The 17,329-nt window shown below is 27.4% G+C and overlaps 1 protein-coding gene across 5 annotated transcripts in view; it reads left to right on the top strand.

The window, feature by feature from the left end:
* The first annotated feature begins 1,947 nt into the window (after positions 1-1,947).
* LOC129959502 (uncharacterized) overlaps positions 1,948-17,329 on the top strand; it is a 47,659-nt gene continuing 32,277 nt past the window's right edge. Inside the window, exons 1-3 of one of the 5 annotated variants that reach the window (XM_056072363.1) lie at positions 1,948-2,074; positions 11,581-11,636; positions 14,544-14,606. The gene's annotated coding sequence lies outside the window, so the exon portion shown is untranslated. Of the gene's footprint in view, positions 2,075-2,194; positions 2,416-5,045; positions 5,564-8,671; positions 8,899-11,580; positions 11,637-14,543; positions 14,607-17,329 lie in introns of those variants that run through there. The other 4 variants (XM_056072360.1, XM_056072362.1, XM_056072361.1 and 1 more) reach the window with 4 other exon arrangements.

Below are 17,329 nucleotides of genomic sequence, written 5' to 3'. Positions count from 1 at the left end.
TAGAAAAGGGAAATAAAATTCAAGTGTCTCAGTTGACGTGGACTGCATTTGTTAGATTTCTGCTGAAAGGCATAAATAAGAGGTTTTTGTTCGGTATAAATCACAAAACCTCTTCCTTCCAACAAGTATCTAAATCGTTTGATCATCGTATAAACGGCTAAAAGTTCTCGATCTTATGTAAACCATTTCTTTTAGGAAGTAGTCAGTTTCATTGACAAGAATGCCAGCGGTTTTCAGAGATTATCACTGTATTGTGTTAGTGCTGCACCACTAACAGCAAAATCTGAAGCATCAAACCAAATACTTAGTGGTGTATTTGGTTTATTGTGATGTAATAAAGTAGCCTGTGCAAAGGCTTCCTTAATCTGTTCAAAAGCTGTGACAGCCTTATTTGTCCATGAAAGAACTTCTAGTTAGGTGTTAATTTTTTTCTTTGAATGCTTTTTATTCTTTAGGCCCTCGAGGAATTCTACTAAGGGAGTAAGTATATGGGCAACTTGTCAAATGAAACGTCTATAGTCCTTTAACATTCCAAGAAAACGACGTAACTGTGTGATAGTGGATGGTCTAGGTAATTTTAAAACAGCATTTACTCTATCTTTTAATGGTTTTATTCCAGTATTGCATTCTTGAAATCCAAAAAATTCTAATGTGGGTACTCCTAATGTACACTTAGAAGGATTTATAGACAATGCGTACAGATCCAAACGCTCAAAAAGTAATTGCAGATGTTGTACATTTTCTACCTCTGAAAATGACAAACCAAAATATCATCGATGAAAATATACACAAAATTTAAACCTCTCAGAACTTCATCAAAAAAACGTTGAAAAGTAGAGAAGGCGGTGCAAAGACCGAACTGCATTCTAGTACTTTCATATAGTTCAAATGGAGTGGTTATGGTATTTTTATGAATATCATCTTCGTAAGTAGGTGTTTGACGATAAGCTTCAATTAAATCAATATGTGAAAAATTGTTTTAGCATGTAGCATTCTAACATCCCATCCTGGATCCAAGAGAAAAAAAAATTGATGATCTGTCCCTGATAAATAAGCGGCGAGAAACAACGAGGAGGTAGTCGCTATTATTCCTCGCTGGAGGAATTTTTTTGGAAAAATTGCATGAAGGAATGCATTTTCTTGCTGTTTCCTGGAATTTATTATGGTACCAACACAGATTTGAGTCTCTAGGATGAGAAGATGAACGTGTGGTGAATTGCATATAAGCCAGTAACAGCGTTTCTACCCGAACAGCCGTTTCAGCAAAATCGGATTGTTACTGGACTGCTAACCACAAGGTCCCACGTTCTATCCTAGCGCGTCCCTCACCTCCTCAAACGGCTGCGTTGACGAGAGCGATTTCTGTAATCTTGCTTCTTGTGTTTAATCGATCATTCATCGATTTTCCTATTAAGTCTTTCGATTTCTCGGAAGTTCATCTATTTTCCTATTAAGAACTTTAGATTTCTCGAAAGTTCATCGATTTTCCTATTAAGTCTATCAATTTCTGGAAGAATCCAATTATCGTTGGTTGCAGATATTGCATTTGTTAACAAGGATACATTTGAAGAGTTCACTTCGAGGATTCGATCAGCATTTCCCACAGTTATTTGTGTAATAAATACTAAAATAGTTTGAACAGAAATTGACATGTGTTGTAAAAAAATTTCCATCAAACGTTCCTTCGGAATGTTATGCGAAGCGGCACGATGATTCATACTCTTAGTAATATTTTATATTAGTTGAAATGCACCGAGTTAAATTTGTTAATGCATATTCTTGTAAATCGAAGAAAACATATCTTGACGATTAATGTTCTTTCTCCTCAATTTAATTTTTTTAAGGAGCAATTATTCGCCAAATGCAATACTCACGGTTTTTCTTATTGCAACCCTAAACACAGTTAATTGCAGCTCCGATCCATCTGAGATGACGGATTTGGCGAACATTTGCAAGGCTGGCACGAATTATGTTGTGCTTGACGCTAAACCGGGCATTTATATCAAGAAAATAACGAATTAATTAATTATTTAAACATTAAATTATTGCACTATCATAAAAGAAGAAACAACAGGTTTAGTTGTGATATATATTTTCACGATATCACGCATATCTTATTTTTAGCAATGTTAATCTCGTGCAAAGTTTCTCATTCATGTATAAAAGTAAAGGTTTCTTGGTTCAAAAGAATTTCCATTGAATCTATTTTCATTTTTATTATTAGTGAATTATATTGAATCTATTTTCACGTTTATTATAAATGAATTACCCACTTCAAAATAATTTTACTCTGAGTATCAAAACTACCTGAGATGAGATTATCCAAGATGGCGAATTTTTCGCACCTTGGCACCATTTCGGTGAGCTTGATGAGAAACCGGACAATAATATCCAGAGATATAATTGACTAATTAAGTAAGCAAGCATTTAATTATTTTGCTATAATAGCGATAATTAGAACAGGTTTAGTATTGTTTGAATATTTTCATGAAATTTCTATATTTTATTGTATTTATTAACAATGCCCATCTGCAGTGTACTCTGTTTTCATTCTTAAGAGAGAGGGGAAAAAAGAAGGTTTTCTTGGATGAAACGAATTTTGAATGAATACATTTTCATTTCTATTAGAATTAAATTAAATGTGTCAAAATAATAATTCGGTGTATTTAAATTTTCTGAAATGAAATTCTTTGAAAAGTACTTATTCTTGTTCCCATATGCTTGATCTTACAATTCAGACATTTATCCTAATAAAATTTTCGTGAGATTATTTGAATTGAAATAATAGTAATCATGATTTTTTATGATGATAATGAATTATTCTATGTGATATTATTAACTGCTTATATTAAAATTCTTATATTAAATCTATTTTTTATGAAAAAAATTACAAGTACTCTCTGTTATTTATACTGTAATATTATAAATAGTAGAGATTTATATCTATAATAGTTATTATTATAGATATAATACAATTATATTTATTCAAAGTAAACTTATCTTTCAAAATAATGACAGTCTTTAGTGACCAAGTTAAAAATATAAGCTTTGTTTTATTAATGAAAACCTAAAAAGATGTTCACTATGATAAGATATTGTACATTAGATTATTTGTTGTATAGTTTCATTTACAACTGTGAAGTTGTAGGTTCTCTGTACTATTTATATAGTAATATTATAATCTATAATTTATTATCTATTATAGTTATTTATTATTAACTGAAAACTGATCTTTCAAAATAATGGCACCCTTTAGTGGGGATTCTGAAAATTTAAGAGTTGTTTCATTAATAAAAACCTAAAAACTCTTTATTGGATGATAAGATATTTTACATTAAATTCATTTTTGTATAGTTTTACTTGTAGATTTCATGATTTCATGAAACATTTAATGCTGAATAATTATAGACAGTGAATATTCTTTGTGAGTTATATAAAAATTTAAAGAATTAATTACCAAAATATTAATGCATGCATAGTGAAGCAACCCAATATATGTCAGCTGATAAAATCTTATTAATTTAATAATAGTATAATGATGTACAATTTTTCCTGTAGTGGGTTGATAGGACAAATAGAAAAACAAAAATCCTGAAGTAAACTGTCAATTATCTAGACTTGGTAAACAACAAATTTCTTATTTAAAAAAAAAAAAAAGCTGCTTTAACACATACACACACATCTACGAACAAAATTTGTTTTATACACGTATACAAAAAATAATTACCTTTTTCTGTAAAAAAACTTATAAATGCAGATATCTGCTATTTATGAAATTGTATTTATAGGCTGTTACTATAAATAAAAATTATACCAAAGCAATTTTAAGGAATTTATGTATTTGCGGTTGTTATACTACTCGTATCCACAGATAATTCAGAGTTTACTGTATTTAAAATCTTACATTTATGCTTAACAGTGTTGCAAGGTTTAATAATCAACATGACATATTGGTTTTAAGAAGTATATTAATATTTTATCTTGATCTTCTTTCAGGAAAGGCAATAATAAAGTAATATAATAGCATAGAGACTGAAAGCAAAAGTGGTTACAGATGTTTCAAATGCCAGTCGTGAGAGGGGGGGGGTATAATAAGAACAAAGCATTTGTGTGCTATGATATTTTTAAAGTGCAATAGATTAAAAGGAGGAAAAATAATAATGCCAATCCATAGGTGCTGTTTACCTTTACTAAACCATTGATAATGACTAGGGTGAAAAAGTACTCATTATGCCCTATTTACTATGCTATTGGATATATTAAATTTGTTTCTCTCATATATGTGGATTTAAAGCTCTGAATGTTAGAATGTAAAAAAATGAGTATGATATGAAAATATTTTACATTAATAAGATTTAAGATTTATTTATTATCAATTGATAAATTGAATTTAATGCTTTTAATATTTTATGCACATTCAGACATACCTCTCCTGATTTCAAGTTCACATATTCCTGCTGAACATTTTATATTTACACTTGATGACTAAAATTACCCAAGAATTGAAATTTCTTCTACATTTATTACTGTTTTCTGATTAGCTAAATTTAAATTTTATTCAAGTACTTACTACAGTACTGAATAAAAATTTTGATGTTATTTCCAAGAATTAAGAACTTCATTTTTAAAAATTTCTGTTGTTATGTTTTAAATGTTTTTAGTTATTCCCGTATGCCACAAACATTTGGGGGATAACTTTTTTCTTCATTATTTTAATCTTTTTCTTTTTAAATTGAATAATCTGCTTGGAAAGGATAAAACATATTTTAAAAGAATAGTTGGCTGAAATCTACTTATTAAAATCATATTTTCATTTTTTAAAAACTAATTGCTGTTGGTAAATCTTTCTTCTTTATTATTAAATCTCCAATAAAAGTTAAATTTGTTAATGCATATTTTTGTAAATCGAAGAAAACATATGTTGACGATTAATGTTCTTTCAGCAAAGTTTAATTTTTTTAGGGAGCAATTATGCGCCAAATGCAAGCTCACAGGTTTTTTTATTGCAACCCTAAACACAGTTTATTGCAGCTCCGAAACATCTGAGACGGATTTGGCGAGTGAATTATGTTGTGCTTGACGCGAAACCGTACATTTATATAAAAAAATTAACGAATTAATTAATTATTTAAGCATTAAAATATTGAACTATCATAAAAGAAGTAACAACAGGCTTAGTTGTGATATATATTTTCACGATATCATTCATATCTTATTTTTAGCAATGTTAATCTCGTGCATTGTTTCTCATTCATGAATAAAAGTAAAGGTTTGATGGTTCAAAAGAATTTTCATTGAATCTATTTTCATTTTTCTTATAAGTGAATTATATTGAATCTATTTTCACTTTTATTATAAATGAATTACCCACTTCAAAATAATTTTACTCTCTGAGTATCAAAACAACCTGAGATGAGATTATCCAAGATGGCGAATTTTTCGCAGTCTGGCACCATTGCGTTGAGCTGGATGAGAAGCCGGCCAATAATAGCCAGAGATATAATTGATTAATTAAGTAAGCAAGCATTTAATTATTGGGCTATCATAGCGATAATTAGAACAGGTTGAGTATTGTTTGAATATTTTATTAAAATTTGTATATTTTATAGTATTTATTAACAATGCCCATTTGCAGTGTACTCTTTTTTTTTTTTTTTTTTTAATCTTAAGAATGAAAACGAAGGTTTTCTTGGATGAAACGAATTTTGAATGAATACATTTTCATTTCTATTACAATTAAATTAAATGTGTCAAAATAATAATTCTGTGTATTTAAATTTTCTGAAATGAAATTCTTTGAAAAGTACTTATTCTTGTTCCCATATGCTTGATTTTACAATTCAGACATTTAATCCTAATGAAATTTTCGTGACATTATTTGAATTCAAATAATAGTAATCATGATTTTTTGACGATGATAATGAATTATTCTATGTGATATTATTAACTGCTTATATTAAATCTATATTTTATGAAAAAAATTACTAATACTCTCTATTATTTATAGTATAATATTATAAATAGTAGAGATTTATATCTATAATAGTTATTATTATAGATATAATACAATTATATTTATTCAAAGTAAACTTATCTTTCAAAATAATGACAGTCTTTAGTGACCAAGTTAAAAATATAAGCTTTGTTTTATTAATGAAAACCTAAAAAGATGTTTACTATGATAAGATATTGTACATTAGATTATTTGTTGTATAGTTTCATTTATAACTGTACTATTTATATAGGTTCTCTGTACTATTTATATAGTAATATTATAATCTATAATTTATTATCTATTATAGTTATTATATTTATTCATAGAAAACTTATCTTTCAAAATAATGACAGCCTTTAGTGACCAATTTAAAAATATAAGCTTTGTTTTATTAATGAAAACCTAAAAAGATGTTCACTGTGATAAGATATTGTACATTAGATTATTTGTTGTATAGTTTCATTTGCAACTGTTAAGTTGTATGACTTCTCTGTACTATTTATATTGTAATATTATAATCTGTAATTTATTATCTACTATAGTTATTATATTCTTCACTGAAAACTAATTTTTCAAAATATAGGCACCCTTTAGTGGGGATGCTGAAAATTTAAGAGTTGTTTTATTAATAAAAACCTAAAAACTCTTTATTGAATAATGAGATATTTTACATTAAATTCATTTTTGTATAGTTTTATTTGTAGATTTCAGGATTGCATGAAATATTTAATGCTGAATAATTATAGATAGTGAATATTCTTTGTGAGTTATATAAAAATTTAAAGTATTAATTACCAAAAAATTAATGCATGCATAGTGAAGCAACCTAATATATGTCAGCTGATAAAATCTTATTAATTTAATATTAGTATAATGATGTACAATTTTGCTTGTAGTGGGTTGATAAGACAAATAGAAAAACAAAAATTATGCTGTAAAATGTCAATTATCTGGACTTGGTCAACAAAAAAATTCGTTAAAAAAAAAAAGTGCATTAACACATACACACGCATCTACGAACAAAATTTGTTTTATACACGTATACAAAAAATAATTATATTTTTCTGTAAAAAAACTTATGAATGCAGAAATCTGCTATTTATAAAATCGTATTTTATAGTCTGTTACTATAAATAAAAATTATTCCAAAGCAATTTTTAATTTATTTGGTGCCTTTTTCATCCATTTTGTGGAATTTATGTATTTGCGGTTATTATACTACTCATATCCAGGGATAATTCAGAGTTTACTGTATTTAACATCTTATAGTTATGCTTAACAGTGTTGCAAGGTTTAATAATCAGCATGACATATTGGTTTTAAGAAGTATATTAATATTTTATCTTGATCTTTTTTTAGAAAAGGCAATAATAAAGTAATATAATAGCATAGAGACTGAAAGCAAAAGTGGTTACATATGTTTCAAATGGCAGTCGTGAGGGGGGGGGGGGGTATGATAAGAACAAAGTATTTGTGTGCTGTGATATTTTTAAAGTGCAATAGATTAAAAGGATGAAAAATAATAATGCTAATCCATAGGTGCTGTTTACATTTACTAAACCATTGATAATGACTAGGGTGAAAAGGTACTCATTATGCCCTATTTACTATGCTATTGGATATATTAAATTTGTTTCTCATATTTGTGGATTTAAAGCTCTGATTGTTAGAATTTAAAAAAAAAAATGAGTATGATGGGAAAAAAATTTACATTTATAAGATGTAAAATTTATTTATTTGCAATTGATAAATTTAATTTAATGCTTTTAATATTTTATGCACATTCAGACATACCTCTCCTGATTTCAAGTTCACATATTCCTTCTGAACATTTTATTTTTACACTTGATGACTAAAATTACCTAAGAAATGAAATTTCTTCTACATTTTATTACTGTTTTCTGATTAGCTAAATTTAAATTTTATTCAAGTACTTACTACAGTACTGAATAAAAATTTTAATGTAATTTTCTAGAATTAAGAAATTCATTTGAAAAAATTTCTTTTGTTATGTTTAAATTGTTTTAATTATTCCCGTATACTACAAACATTTGGGGGGTAACTTTTTTCTTCATTATTTTAATCTTTTTCTTTTTAAATTGAATAATCTGCTTGGAAAGGATAAAACACATTTTTAAAAAATAGTTGGCCTAAATCTACTTATTAAAACCATATTTCCATATTTTATAGACTAATTGCTGTTGGTAAATCTTTCTTCTTTATTATTAAATCTCCAATTAAAGTTAAATTTGTTAATGCATATTTTTGTAAATCGAAGAAAACATATGTTGACGATTAATGTTCTTTCAGCAAAGTTTAATTTTTTTAGGGAGCAATTATTCGCCAAATGCAAGCTCACGGGTTTTTTTTATTGCAACCCTAAACAGAGTTCATTGCAGCTCCGAACCATCTGAGAAGACGGATTTGGCGAGTATTTGCAAGGCTGGCACGAATTATGTTGTGCTTGACGCGAAACCGTACATTTATATAAAAAAATTAACGAATTAATTAATTATTTAAGCATTAAAATATTGAACTATCATAAAAGAAGTAACAACAGGCTTAGTTGTGATATATATTTTCACGATATCATTCATATCTTATTTTTAGCAATGTTAATCTCGTGCATTGTTTCTCATTCATGAATAAAAGTGAAGGTTTCTTAGTTCAAAAGAATTTTCATTGAATCTGTTTTCATTTTTGTTATTAGTGAGTTATATTGAATCTGTTTTCACTTTTATCATAAATGAATTACCCACTTCAAAATAATTTTACTCTCTGAGTATCAAAACTACCTGAGATGAGATTATCCAAGATGGCGAATTTTTGGCAGTCTGGCACCATTTCCTCGAGCTTGATGAGAAGCCGGTCAATAATATCCAGAGATATAATTGATTAATTAAGTAAGCAAGCATTTAATTATTGGGCTATCATAGCGAAAATTAGAACAGGTTTAGTATTGTTTGAATATTTTCATGAAATTTGTATATTTTATAGTATTTATTCACGATGCCCATCTGTAGTGTACCCTGTTTTCATTCTTAAGAGAAAGAAAAAAAGGTTTTCTTGGTTGAAACGAACTTTGAATGAATACATTTTCATTTCCATTACAATTAAATTAAATGTGTCAAAATAATAATTCTGTGTATTTAAATTTTCTGAAATGAAATTCTTTGAAAAGTACTTATTCTTGTTCCCATATGCTTGATCTTACAATTCAGACATTTATCCTAATAAAATTTTCGTGAGATTATTTGAATTGAAATAATAGTAATCATGATTTTTTGACGATGATAATGAATTATTCTATGTGATATTATTAACTGCTTATATTAAAATTCTTATATTTAATCTCTATTTTATGAAAAAAATTACTGGTACTCTCTATTATTTATTCTGTAATATTATAAATAGTAGAGATTTATATCTATAATAGTTATTATAGATATAATACAATTATATTTATTTTATAGAAAACTTACTATTACTATTTACATAGTAATATTATAATCTATAATTTATTATCTATTATAATTATTATATTTATTCATGGAAAACTTATTTTTCAAAATAATGACAGCTTTTAGCGACCAAGTTAAAAATATAAGCTTTGTTTTATTAATGAAAACCTAAAAAGATGTTCACTGTGATAAGATATTGTACATTAGATTATTTGTTGTATAGTTTCATTTGGAACTGTTAAGTTGTATGACTTCTCTGTACTATTTATATTGTAATATTATAATCTGTAATTTATTATCTACTATAGTTATTATATTCTTCACTGAAAACTAATTTTTCAAAATAATGGCACCCTTTAGTGGGGATGCTGAAAATTTAAGAGTTGTTTTATTAATAAAAACCTAAAAACTCTTTATTGAATAATGAGATATTTTACATTAAATTCATTTTTGTATAGTGTTATTTGTAGATTTCAGGATTGCATGAAATATTTAATGCTGAATAATTATAGATAGTGAATATTCTTTGTGAGTTATATAAAAATTTAAAGTATTAATTACCAAAAAATTAATGCATGCATAGTGAAGCAACCTAATATATGTCAGCTGATAAAATCTTATTAATTTAATATTAGTATAATGATGTACAATTTTGGTTGTAGTGGGTTGATAAGACAAATAGAAAAACAAAAATTATGCTGTAAAATGTCAATTATCTGGACTTGGTCAACAACAAATTCGTTTAAAAAAAAAAAAAGTGCATTAACACATACACACGCATCTACGAACAAAATTTGTTTTATACACGTATACAAAAAATAATTATATTTTACTGTAAAAAAACTTATAAATGTAGAAATCTGCTATTTATGAAATCGTATTTTATAGTCTGTTACTATAAATAAAAATTATTCCAAAGCAATTTTTAATTTATTTGGTGCGTTTTTCATCCATTTTGTGGAATTTATGTATTTGTGGTTGTTATACTACTCGTATCCACAGATAATTCAGTGTTTACTGTATTTAAAATCTTACAGTTATGCTTAACAGTGTTGCAAGGTTTAATAATCAACATGACATATTGGTTTTAAGAAGACATGACATATTGGTTTTAAGAAGTATATTAATATTTTATCTTGATCTTTTTTTAGAAAAGGCAATAATAAAGTAATATAATAGCATAGAGACTGAAAGCAAAAGTGGTTACAGATGTTTCAAATGCCAGTCGTGAGGGGGTGGGGGTATGATAAGAACAAAGCATTTGTGTGCTATGATATTTTTAAAGTGCAATAGATTAAAATTAGGGAAAATAATAATGCCAATCCATAGGTGCTGTTTACATTTACTAAACCATTGATAATGACTAGGGTGAAAAAGGACTCATTATGCCCTATTTACTATGCTATTGGATATATTAAATTTGTTTCTCATATATGTGGATTTAAAGCTCTGAATGTTAGAATGTAAAAAAATGAGTATGATAGGAAAATATTTTACATTTATAAGATGTAAAATTTATTTATTAGCAATTGATGAATTTAATTTAATGCTTTTAATATTTTATGCATATTCAGACATACCTCTCCTGATTTCAAGTTCACATATTCCTTCTGAACATTTTATTTTTACACTTGATGACTAAAATTACCTAAGAATTGAAATTTCTTCTACATTTTATTACTGTTTTCTGATTAGCTACATTTAAATTTGTTTCAAGTACTTACTACAGTACTGAATAAAAATTTTAATGTAATTTTCTAGAATTAAGAAATTTATTTGAAAAAATTTCTTTTCTTATGTTTGAAATGTTTTAATTATTCCTGTATACTACAAACATTTGGGGGATAACTTTTTTCCTCATTATTTTAATCTTTTTCTTTTTAAATTGAATAATCTGCTTGGAAAGGATAAAACACATTTTTAAAAAATAGTTGGCCTAAATCTACTTATTAAAATCATATTTCCATTTTTTAAAGACTAATTGCTGTTGGTAAATCTTTCTTCTTTATTATTAAATCTCCAATAAAAGAACTTAGATGTCCTTAGTTTTTTTTGTAAGTAATGCTTATATATATATTTTTTATCCTTACAGATATTTATGCTTTCTTTTTTTTTTTTAACCAGGTATTCTTGCATTAGTTCTGTGGGATTTGCTGAATTTCACTCTAATTATTTCAAAGGTAATAATTTCATCTTTTTAGAAATAATTTTATATTTTTACCTTGTATAACTAGTCTGCAATATCAAATTAAAATATTTTCATTTTATCTCTTGTTTTGTTATTTTCGATTTGAGGTTTGTGGCTTTCATATAATGTATTTCATACATATACTATGTAGTATTTCATAACTGAATTTTCTTTTTATGCTTGGTTCATTCTTTATAAGCTGGTGTTTGAATATTTCAGAATATTTTAGTGCCCAAACCAAATATTAAAACATTATTCAAATGCTCTGATATATTTTATAAATAATTATTTTACTATATTATAAATTTCCTGTATAGTAAAGCCTTACTGATTATAGATATCTAGAACACAATTTTACACATACGTATTAATTGTTACCATTTAATTTGCCCAATGCTAGTATTTCTTAATTCATAGGTTATAGAGTGTTTGCATTATTGAAGCCAAAGAAGTTGTTCAAAGCACAAAAGTGAATGGTAGTGAGATTTCAAATATTTTTTTTTTTTTATTATTAATCTAAAGAATTAATTGAAAAATGGCTAATGAAGAATTAGGTGATCTTCTAAACTAGCTAATGATTAAAAAAAAATTGATAGTCAAGAAGACAAAGCACTTTTAAATTAAAAGAGGTTTTTAAACAAATTGTTGAAGCAGCTTTAGGAACTTTCTGATTTTTCAATAGATATTGATCCAAAATAAGGAATAAAACTAACTCTTGATAATGGGCATTAAAAAAATTATATTCCACAACATGAAGTTTTTTTAAAGTATCATAAGAGTTGCATCAGTTATTGCCCCTGTAGACGTCACAAACATTTAAAAAATATAATTGTATTGTATGTACTTTCTTATACTGTGGTACTAAAAATTCTTCCAGATTCCATTCATTCATTTTTATCTTTAATTAAAATAATGTTTGGAGTTTTTCAAAAACTATATATATATATAGTTTTACATTGTGCATAGTACATTAACATTGTGCAGTATGATTTTGTCATACTCACATTGTATGATGACATAATACTCAATTTCAGCAAGTGTACTTTTTTCATCAATCTTTTTTGCTATTTTTCATCAATTTTGCAATATTCATCAATTTTATTTATAAAAAGGCATGAGCAGCATATAAAAATTATAGTAATTATGTTAGATATCTGCTGAATGGATGCATGGTGGCAAAATTGGAACTTGAATATTATTTTTAATTGATATAACACAGGACTGTTCTAGCCAAGTTGCCACCTTGCATGGTGGTAAGTGGGCTTCTTACACTTAAAGACAATATGTGGCACCAAAGTGTGTATGTTTAATCAAAAGTTTTGCAGCTTGGAACTATTAAAAATTAATATTTGCATAGAGTGAGTCTTGGTGAATGGGGACAAAATAAAGAAAAATCTTTACAAAAAGCCTGTCTTCTTTTTGAATATTAAAAAGTGCTGCAATCAAATTCTTATTGGTATTAGATTTAAATGTAGCAAATTAAGTTTTTTTTTTAAGTCAAAATTGTATCTCGGCTTTTAGTTTCAAAACATTTTGAAAATTAGGGAATGAACTGACATCATTTTGATGAGGCTGCCCCCAAATATGATAAATAAGGAGGTTTGCATGAATAAGGAGATTTGAATAAGAATAAGGAGGTTTTTTCCCCATCTAAAAGATTTCTTAACCTCATATTAATCAGAAATTGATGCATCATCCCCGTATGTTCGAGGGATAATATGTCTAAATGATTATAATAACCAAGTATTAACTAATAAACATTTAATTATCCTGTTAATTGATAAAAGATCTCTTCAAAATTTTCAGCAATTAACTTAGTTAATACTCCTAATTAAATATGAGATGCTTTCCCTGTAGTGCCAACAACTATTCTTGCTTCTATTATTCTACTCAGAATTTGCAATTTTCTGCTTTTATGCATCTTAGTAAAACCTGGGTATTTCTGTATCTAACATCTTAAGTGTCAGCCATTGAGGAATTGAGATGAGAATATTTTTACACTTTGAATTATTAAAATATTAATTATGCAATTTTCATGAAATGTTCACTTAATTTTTTCTTATTCTTCTGTGTAAGTAGGTAAAATTTTTAAAACATAAGTATGATAAAAGCTACCATTACCTCATTAGGTCAGATGCAGTGAAATACATTGTATAAATATTATTTGAAAGGAAGTAAATATATCTGAAGTAATAGGACTTGATAGAATACCAATGCATGCACAAATAAATGTATTCTTTAAAAGATATTTTTATATGAAAAATACTGATATACTTGTTTTATTACAGAAATTATATTTAAAATTTTTGGTTTTAATTACTTCATACATTTTTGAAAATTCTGTATGTTTATAATAAAATTTGAATGGTAGCATTTTGGAAATGAGTGGGCACCGATTGTCTTTTGGCAACCAATATTTTTAGACTCGGTTCATTACTGGTTTAACATAGCATCTTATTATGCAGTATATTTTTTTTAAAAATTGGAAAATAGTATATAATAAAGGGAAGCAAGAATGTTGTATTTGTGTAAGTCATACTTTACCAAATCTGAACAAATGCATTCTGATATATTTTACAGTCAGAAATATTAAAATTGAAAAATAGATTTTGATTATTTTTATTACAGATTGATAAATAACTTGAAGCAAAATTGATTTCATTTAGCACTACTCGGCAATTGTATATTGCTTATTGGAATTATCAAATGGATGCTTGCAGTGAATCATCAATTTCTTATCCAAATGTAGAGATTTCCAGCTTAATTGGCAATTCATTAAATATTTCCTTCATTCAGATTTTGAGCATAAAGGTGTTCCTTAGAGATATTAGTTGTGTTTTTCACTATATATATTCTGCTATTTGATTTTAAAATGACTTACAATAAAATTTTCTTACAGAAAATCAGTATGAAAATGGAAGGCTAGAAGTAGAGAAAAAGAATTTGGAAGAGTGCCAAAATTGTAAGTGTATCTGAATTGATTATTTTAACTTCTAGAGTAATTTTTTTTTAATATAAGAAATGAGGATTAAAGCTGAAAAACACTTTTTACGTAATGAACATTATTATTTCATTGCCAACAAATCAGGTGTTTTATTTGAACTTGTTTTGTCAGTAAAAAAAAATTATATCACATCACATGTTTAATCGTGTTTTTATCAACCACATATTATTGCATTTAGACAAAAATATCTTTATACCATTTCTGTATAATTAATTCATTTTTTAATCATATATTATGGCATTTAGACAAAAGTATCTTTATAGCGTTTCTATGTGATTAATTCATTTTTGAATAATAATAATAATATGTTTCAGAACATTCTTTTCATGATGATTTTATCTGCAATCTTTTTGACTTAATAAATCGAATTTATTTTAAATGTTAAAAGTAATTATTGTGATCAAGATATTCTTTAATAATCAAAATTATAGAATTAGTTCAACTTTTAATTTTAAAATAACTTTTATTTGTTTTTTTAAGCTATTATTTTGAATTAGATAAATATATGAAGTCGATTTGTATCGAAAAAAAGCTCTTAAAATTTTCAGAAAAGTGTGAACATCAAGGAAAGGATGTGGTTAAATACTTCCCTTTCTGAATATCGAAAAGATGTTTCTAAATATATTAATAGTTGATATACTAAGCTTAAAAATGAGGTACGGAAGAAATATATATTTAGCAACAAATGTATTAAACTTTTTTCAAAATTCTAAATGTTGCCGAAGTCATCTATTGAAAAATGTTGATATATATACTAAGATCAAGAAGAAATGAATAAATACAAATTTTGGCTGACTGATGCCTTAAATTAATTACGCATTTCCAGGCAAAAAAAAAAGTGTGTATATAATTACAATACTGTGCGAATTAATTGGGAAAAACATATTTTTTAAGAAAATTGTTCCTTTCTCGGGGATTTTCTGCATCAAACCGGTTTCAACTGCATTCTTACAACACGTGATTGCCCTTGACGAGTCTAAACCGGTTTGACCACGTGATCATGACATGTCGAAAATTTTTCCCTTCAGTTGCTGTAAGAAGTGGTCGCTTGTGTGAATTATCTCCTTCTGAACGTGTATTTAAAAAATGGATATCACTCCCAGGAAAAGGATTAGAATTGTTACCCGTAGTCAGCATACTTCTATGACTATGAGGGATACTGCTGCAGCAGTTGGAGTTGGAAAATCCAGTGTTTCTAGGATTATGAATCAGCAAAAGAATTTTGGGACAGCGTTTCCAAAACGAAAGTGTAAATCCTTACAAAACAAGTAGAGATCTTCAAAAAGAATTATTAGCTACTGGTGTGAGCGTGTATTCATCGATAATTCGACGAAGGCTTATTGAAGCTGGAGATTTGCAAGAAAACCAATCGAAAAACAGCTATTAATATCTGCAATGAAGAAAAAACGTTTAGATTGGGCCAGGAAATACTAATCCTGGACTACACAAGATTGGAAGAAGGCTGTATTCAGCGACGAAACGCATTTTCTTGTGCAAGGGTTTCTACCAAGATTTGTCAGACGAAATGGTGGAGAATCCATCAGGGAACAATGTCTTATTCAAACAATTAAGCACCCTCAGAAACAGATGTTTTGGGGTTATTTTACTTCTGGAGGACCTGGCAGCTTAGTACCAGTTGAAGGGATGCTGAACTCTAAACAATATATTTCAGTAATAGTAAGTAAAATTGTGCCTATGATGCAAACTTTCGCTGGTAGTGTTGGTATCTTTCAACAAGATATTGCTCCATGCCATCCTTCTAAGCTAACAACGAATTTTTTTCAAAAACAGAAAATAACGGCTTTGGATTGGCTTGATAATTTCCCTGATGTAAATCCCATGGAAAATTTGTAGAGCATTGTAAAGAGAAATCTGAGTAAAATGAACTGCTCAACAAAGAAAACAATGATTGAGAATGCTATAAAAGTTTGGTTTCGTGATGACGAGATCAAAAATTTATGTTCTAATTTAGTGGAATCCATGCCAAACCGTGTACAGGATCTCATTCAAGCTAGAGGAGGACATATTTTGTATTAGATTGCTATACTGTGCATATAAGTTAACCTATACTAATTAAACAACATTTGTGAAAATTTTTGTGTTTGTCCCAATTAATTTGCACAGTACTGTAGCTCTTAAAAGTGAATATGAATGCTTCAAATGTACTTTAGAATATGAATGCTTGAAAAAACGTCTCCCACATTCTTTTTACATAAATGCGAAGACATGTTGATAGTTATACCGGGTGTCCTATAAATTTGTAAATACTTTAAAAATTCATAAAAATTGAAGGACTGGGTATATTTGAATGCGGTTTGAAAAACTATTATTCTTATGAAGGGGGATTTTTTTTTTGATACAGAAAAAAACTAATTAAAAAATTTGTCAATAGAGGGTGCTGCACACAAACAAATCAGTGAAAATATGCAAATTAAAGTCTTGCAAAGAAAGGCAGAGTGAGCGATTGACACATCATTTCTAAAGGTTTGCGTAAGGTTTGTATTAAGATGTTGACATTGGTGGATAAAGCACTATTGGTAAAGTTGTTTTATGTCAGCAACGAATCGGCCGCTGAAGCCTTACGAAAGTTTAGGACTCAGAAAAGATTGAAGAAAGGTTCAGGTCCGATCACTCCTGCTGGACTTGTTTCCCGTTTCGAAGAAACTGGAAGTTAGTGTCAT

This window comes from Argiope bruennichi, chromosome X1 (genome assembly GCF_947563725.1).
Source record: "Argiope bruennichi chromosome X1, qqArgBrue1.1, whole genome shotgun sequence".
Taxonomy (NCBI): Eukaryota; Metazoa; Arthropoda; class Arachnida; order Araneae; family Araneidae; genus Argiope; species Argiope bruennichi.
This window is presented reverse-complemented; position numbering and strand designations above follow the sequence as displayed.